General features: G+C 41.0%; 1 pseudogene; it reads right to left on the bottom strand.

The window, feature by feature from the left end:
- Window positions 1–4,027: 4,027 nt before the first annotated feature.
- Window positions 4,028–4,772, bottom strand: LOC114619891 (annotated as a pseudogene).
- Window positions 4,773–7,098: the final 2,326 nt, after the last annotated feature.

Genomic DNA, 7,098 nt, shown 5'->3' with positions numbered 1-7,098 from the left:
GGTGAGTTGGCTGAGAGGCCTGGGCTACAGAATGGACAGCAGGTGTTCCCTGTAACATGACACGCTTGAGCCAGGCCTGGCCCAAAAAAAGTGAAGAAGGAACCGTCCTCTGCATTGTAAGCACGCCTCCCTTTGGCCTCCAGAGTTTTCAAAAGCGTAAAGGAAATGAGTCAGAATGTGAGAATTTGCCTGTTTGGTGGTGATCGTCATGTTTCACCGCACTGCTTTATCTCACTAGTGAGACACGATGGGATGGAGGGAGAGCGGGACCACCAGAGCCTAGCGCCTCCACACTCGACTTCTGGAAACCCTTGAGCTGATGGTGCTTTGGCTTTTACTCTTAGGAGAGACCTGAGAATTGCTGCTCAAGCTAGCATAACCTGGTCCAACATTTTCCCAAGGGTGTGAGATGTAAATAGGGCTCATGTGAGAAAGATGTTCTGGATCTAGATAATAAGTATGAAAAATTCTGGATCCGATACATCTAAACAGGTTGCTTCACTGTGGGACTCCTTGGGGGTTTAAAATTACTTGACTTACTTAATGATTTTCTAAAAGAAAGGCAAAAATGTACAGGCCATTGCAAACTTTTCTGAATTATAAAATTCTTTGTATGAGATACCACTTGGAAATGACAGTCAACTCCTTGTAAGTCTTCTGTCCTTGGGGTTGCAGGTATGCCTTGCCTGTGTCTGTTCTTTAGAATTTGTTGTTTTCCTAGATGAGAGTGTGTTTTAAAAACAAAACAACAACAAGACGATGCATATAGTTGCAAGCCTCCCACTATTCTGGTACTAAGAACTCATCTAATTTGCCTATGGAGAAGGATTCCCTTGGTAGAATCAGTGCTGACCTTTCTCCACGCTAGACTTCAGTCCTCAGCTTTTCCCTCTCTTCTGCCTCTGCAGTGCTAAGGTCCATGGGAAGAATCCCTGGGAACACCACAGGTTCCCTGAGAAGAGCATAGTAAACTCACACTGGGTATAAATCTTGAATGAGCCTTGCTTGCAGAGGCTAGAGGATCTGGACAAGTCAGTTCATATCTGTGCCACACTTCCAGTTTTTATGAAGTGGACTTGAAATATCAAGGTTCGATGTATGAAACCACCTCCTCAGAGCTCGAGGAAGCCTGGCTCATGCTTAGGTCCCAGCTGCTGTGCTTTATCCCCAGACAAGCAGTGTGCTAGGTAGAACCTCCAGCTGACATTTATCACAGTGAATTCAATACTCAGACTCCAGACTTCAAGCTACATTTCATGCAATCCCTCCCCCAGAAACCAGCAGATGGTAGGCAACCAAGTGGGAGGGGACACAGAGAAAATTAAATAAACTGTCCCCCAGGGTCATTCAAGATGTTACTCTTTGTGGTTTTGTAATTTTTTTTAAGGTTTCCAATGTGATTTTGTCATTGAAAACATGAAAAAAAAAGAAAAACTGCAATAAAAATGCTTTATGAAGAAAGATGTTCGCCCACTGTATTACTTATATTGGTGATAAGGCAGAAACAAAACAATTTTTCAATAATCAAGAAATGCCTAAGTAAATTATGTTAGAGCTGTGTGATAGACTATCATGTAGTATAATGGCTATGTTTTCTATTTTAATAAATAGTTTTATGAGGAGTTTTATAAAAAGAAAATGGTTATGATAGAATATTAGTGAAAACTGAGATACAGAATCACATAAAGAATATGATCACAATTATGTAAAAATAAGGCTAGCAAAAGATCAGATGAAAACGGCCATAGTTTACTTGGTAATGGACCTTCTTAACTATAAATTTCCCAAATTGCCAAAACTATGAATTGTTTATATTTTTAAAGATCATTTTATTTAGAAACAAAAATAAGAAACAACAAATGTTTCAATTTTCCAAATTTGCCTAGATACCAGGGTGAGTGGGCACGTGGCTAGCCTTAGTGACATGATAAAAATGCAGGCGAGGGTAGGGTACTTTTGACAGGCCAGTGTCAAAGTGAGAAATTATGGTATGCAGCAGATCTGGTGTAAGAAGCTTATTGGGGGAGGGGACAGGGGGACAGGGGGAACAGATAGAGACAGAAAGAAAGAGGAAACAGAGAGAGAGAGAGAGAGAGAGAGAGAGAGAGAGAGAGAGAGAGAGATCTGAGGTGACTTGGGGCCCTTTTTATCGGCAGCACACGCCTGGCACACCTAGTAGCCAGTGAAAATGCCTTAAGCATCTCCTAGGTCCCTGAGAGCAGGTCAGTGGAATCACCTGTGTACTAACACTCGTGTCAGAAAACAGCTCAGACCCAATGTTAACGCTGGCTGGAGATAAGGACTGTGGTTCAAGCCATAGAAGTGCTTCAAGTCAACCACACAGAAAAGTCTGCAGAGGACGTCAGACATGCCCAATATATCTTCTACACAAGATTTCTAGCCCTCCGACAATATCTATAACCTTTGTAGACAAACAGTCAAAAAGACAGCTTGTCTGGACTATCCCTTTAACTAAAATGCACCACATACCCCACCACTACCCCGTTCATCCTCAAATATCTAAACTGTCTTCTATTTGAATTCCTGGTTATACCCACCCACATCACCATAACAGTTATGTTCACACAAAAATTTGTCTGTGAATGTTTAGTCTCAACTACCCAAAGCTGGATACAACCCAACAGACTCTGATCTGGTGGACCAACAAAAACATGTGGTAAGGCCATACACTCATGCAGTGAGCCAGCTGTGGAGGAATCCAGCAATCTGGAGGCTTGGATAAGAAGACTGAAAGCTCACGGTCAGCCCGGGCTGCACAGTGAGGCCTTATCTTTAAAAAACAAAACAAAACAAACCAGCCAACCAACCAACCAACCAAAAACCAATATAACAAAGAAAAAACCTACCAAATGAAGGAAGAAACACCTTACAGTAGTAACAAGGGCAACCTATAAACCCTATGATATGAATGGATTCCAAATGTATTGTGCTAAATGAAAGAAACCACCCTTGAAAAGTAACCAACAATTTTGTTCTCTTTACATGATACTTTAGAAAAGAAAATAGGGAGGCTGGAGAGATGGCTCAGTGGTTAAGAGCACTGACTGCTTTTCCAGAGGTCCTGAGTTCAATTCCCAGCAACCACATGGTGACTCACAACCATCTGTAATGGGAATCTGATGCCCTCTTCTGGTATGTCTGAAGAGAGCAATAGTGTATTCATATGCATAAAATAAATAAATAAATCTTAAAAAGAAAAGAAAATAGGGACAGAAAATAGTTAAATGGTTCCTAGGGGGTTGGGATGAGGAGAAAGACCAGATATAAATGGCACAAGGGAACATTTTAGAATGATGGAGCTGTTCTGTAACTGGAATGTAGTAATGGACGTGTGACTGCACCAATCCAAGACTCAGCCACACGGAATGAGTGTGTTTTCCTATAGGTAAATGAATGATTCCTAGTTAAATAAGACTGTAAACAAAGAAAGCAACACACAGACACACAGACACACACGCACACACACACACACGCACAGCAGTAGTGTTCAAATTTTTTGGTTTGAAACATTGTTAAAAAGCCTAAAGATAGCTTACTTATGTGAACATTCATTGCTTTATATTTAAAGTGAGAAAAATAATCACCTTAACATCAATTTAAGAAGTTTCATTGTATAATAACATAAACAATATATTTTTATGGAAATTTTTATGGTTTACAGAATGAAAAGGTACAAAAATTCACATTCATTTAACACATTTTGAATATTTCCATATAACGTATGTCTGTATATGTGTATATCTGTATAATGTGTGTGTGCATGTATGCATGTGCACATATATATGTGCAGAGCCCAAAAGTTAATGCTAGGTCTCTCTTGTATTCATTCTATATGTCATTTTTTTAACAGTTTTTCACTGTATTTAATTGGCATTTATCATTGTGGGTCATTGTGGATTTTGTTGTTCAATGACCTTTACTTCTACACCTTGCTTCTGGAATGTTCTACAGCTGGCCTATAGCGATGCTGCGATCCTTGCAGTAGACACCTTAAAGCATGCTGACACTAGAACCTCAGGACGGTCCTGACCACCTCAACATAGTGGCCATCTGGAGGTGGCTCCCTCTGACTTCTGGGTTGCAGGGACTTCTTAATTGTAGGAATGTTGCTGATTCTTTTCTTAAACGCCTGCAGCAGAGGGAAATCAGATAGCACAGGAGCGCTGAGTTCTTCCACCATCAAAATGGCTTCTAGCAGCTGTATGTCTGCCCAACTGAGTTGGTTGCCAACAAGAAAAGCCTCTCCGTGGTCTTTTAAAATATAGAAATTCTGCTTTGGAACATCTTCTAAGTAATAAAATGGTGATATAAATATCTTCAATATAACCATAATTATTTTTTCAAACACTGGGAAGTAACGTGTTTTAGCTTTTGTCACTATCAAAGCGTAGCTTTCCTCTTTTTCCTGAGGGGCTTTAAATGGAGCCTGAGCAATCATCATCATCAGGTTCTGGATGCCGTCAGCATACATGTCAATCCTGACTCTCTCCTTCAGGTCCTTCCCATACAAGTTGTGCTTGGCAGCGAGGTAGCTGAGAATGGCTCTGGTCTGTGTCAGCAGCATCCCATCCATTTCAACCAAAGGGACATGGCCAAAAGGCAGCCGTCCATCCTTTTTGCAACTTCTCATATTGTTCCCTTGTCTCAAGAAATTCTTCTTCAAACTCCACTCCAGCCACAGCCAGCAGCCAGTGGATCGACTCCATCCTTCCCCTGCCTTGAAAGTAGTAGAGCTTGGGTTTGGCTTCCATGATTCCTGGTTCAGCGTTTCCTTATTTTTGTGTGATTTTGTCTCTTGGCACTCTGGAAAGCTATACGTTATTTTTTTAAACAGGGCTTTTCACTGAACCTGGAGTGCACCAGTTTCTCAAGATTGGCTGGCTGGCAAGTACCAGGGAGACTCCTGACCCTAAGACCCTAGCATTGGCTTATAGCCACATACTGCTACTTCATTTCATGACTGTAATTTGGCTACTGTAAATGTAAATTTCTGTGTTTTCAGATTGTCTTGGGTGACCTCTGTGGAAGGATCAGTCAACCCCAAAGTTGTCGTGACCCACAAGTTGAGAACCACTGATTTAAACTTTCATTTTTACATCCTTTATTGAATCTCAGTATCTCCAGTCAGATGCTTACTTTCCACACTGCTGTTATCCCCACTTGCCTCTGAGTCTCTTTGGTGCTTTTCTGTTCCACCCCTATTTTTTACATTGCCCACTGTCATCTGTCTTGTTTTTCTAGTTGCTTCTCTAACATTTGGGGAGTGAGCAATCTTTTTCTGAATCCTTGTCCACCCCTACCCTGGTAATCCAGAGAATCTGCACTGCAAACAGTTTTTGATGATGTGCAAATATTAAAAAGTTAATTATAAACAGTAGATAGCTCTAGGTACAGGAACTAACTCAGACTCTAGACTCAGTGTTGAATGCCGTTTAAGAAATACTTTTGTGACTCATTCACTTCTAGTATCAGGCTCCTAAAACTTGAAGCCAGCCCACTTGAATTCAGATCTTCTCCTTGTGGCAATTAAAGATGCATATTTTCCCCTTTAGCCAGCCTCGCCCCAACATAGGGTAAAGAGGCGCTGATATCACAGGCATGGCTGAAGCTTTATAGTATACGGTATGGACTCCTACCTTACCTCTGCCATTGATCGGAACTTCACAAGACACAAAGTCTCTGAGACTTAAGTTAGCCCGTGTGAAATAGAGACTGGCACTGCTGCCTCGGGCACCTCATAAGGCTGTAAGTATTAAAGGAAATGACATCAGAAAAACTCTGAACTCATAGATTTGCTCAAAAGCCTCCAGTTGTATTGGCCTGGCTTCCATCCGGCCTTCTGGTGTGAGAAGCAACTGTAGCTACCCCCACCCCAATATCTCCCCCACCCACCCCGACTCCGGCAGAGTGCCTGTGCCTGCTCTCTGAACTTTTCGAGTCTTTGCCTTTGGCTCTCCAGCCATCTTCTCCTTGGGTTAGATCTCTCTGTAAGCCTGACAATTCCAATCCCTGAACTTAAGTCATCATCTGGCATGTCTCCAGCCATTAGACAAGGGGACAGATGGACCCCATAAAGGAATAAGCAATTTACCAAATCCACTCTTTATCCAAGAGACAGTTTCCTTATTAGGCAACTTTGTCAAGTTTTTCACTTTATAATTACTGATGTTTTATTGGTGGAACTTTTGTCAAGATATTACTTTCTCACAAATCTTGTTTGAGGCATTGTTTTCCATCCTTTTCTTCATCCATTCAAATACAAGTAAGGGTCACTTTAAAAAAGAAACGCCTTACTATGCACCTGACACTGTGTTTAAGCCATGGGAAATAAAAAAGAAATGCCTTACTATGTGCCTGGCATTGTATTTAAGCCACTGGCAATAAGAAGGAAATTCTTGGTTGATATGATTGCAGTCTGAGCTGGATCCTGAAAGCTAAATAGCTTTGCCATCTCCTCAGTGCTATTCAATATGATTCTATTACATTTAAATGCTAAGCCACAGCCTGTAGAATTCTGATTCACCGGAGGACTAATGTTGCTGATAGCCACACAGATAGCCTAGTCGGATATTACATTCTGAGCAATAGCAGAGCAAAACCCTCTCAACCTTCTATTCCTCCAAATGCCCATAAATACAGCTTTCCGAGCTAGGGAACATCCACGAAAAAAGAGGAGTGCTGTAAATGCAAACACACTGGGTGAGGGATGTAACCAGCAAGTGTGTGTTTTACGAAAACTGATAAATTCAATGTTTTAAATTTTGGCTAAAAGTTTCTCACTTTGTTTTGTCTTGTTTTTAAAGCTTGGGGTCCACAGATTTGTTCACTCTTCTGCCAGAACATTATGGTTGGTCAAAGGCCCTTTGCCAGCTTCTATTCTACTATTTTACTGCCTCTCCCCCATCTGCATTTTCCTTCACCCTGACAATCCTTAAGTGTATCTGATATGTATCCGTGGATGTAATTATTCTTATAAAAGTTCAATGTTGTCTTCCATCTATATGCATTATTTATAAAATGAAATTTAATTCTGTTTCAAGTAATTTTTTACTCAAGACTGTTAGAGTTTCAACACAT

Source organism: Grammomys surdaster, unplaced genomic scaffold, assembly GCF_004785775.1.
Source record: "Grammomys surdaster isolate TR1022 unplaced genomic scaffold, NIH_TR_1.0 165, whole genome shotgun sequence".
Taxonomy (NCBI): domain Eukaryota; kingdom Metazoa; phylum Chordata; class Mammalia; order Rodentia; family Muridae; genus Grammomys; species Grammomys surdaster.
The sequence above is the reverse complement of the archived record's forward strand: the minus strand, read 5'-3'. Positions and strand labels throughout refer to the sequence as shown.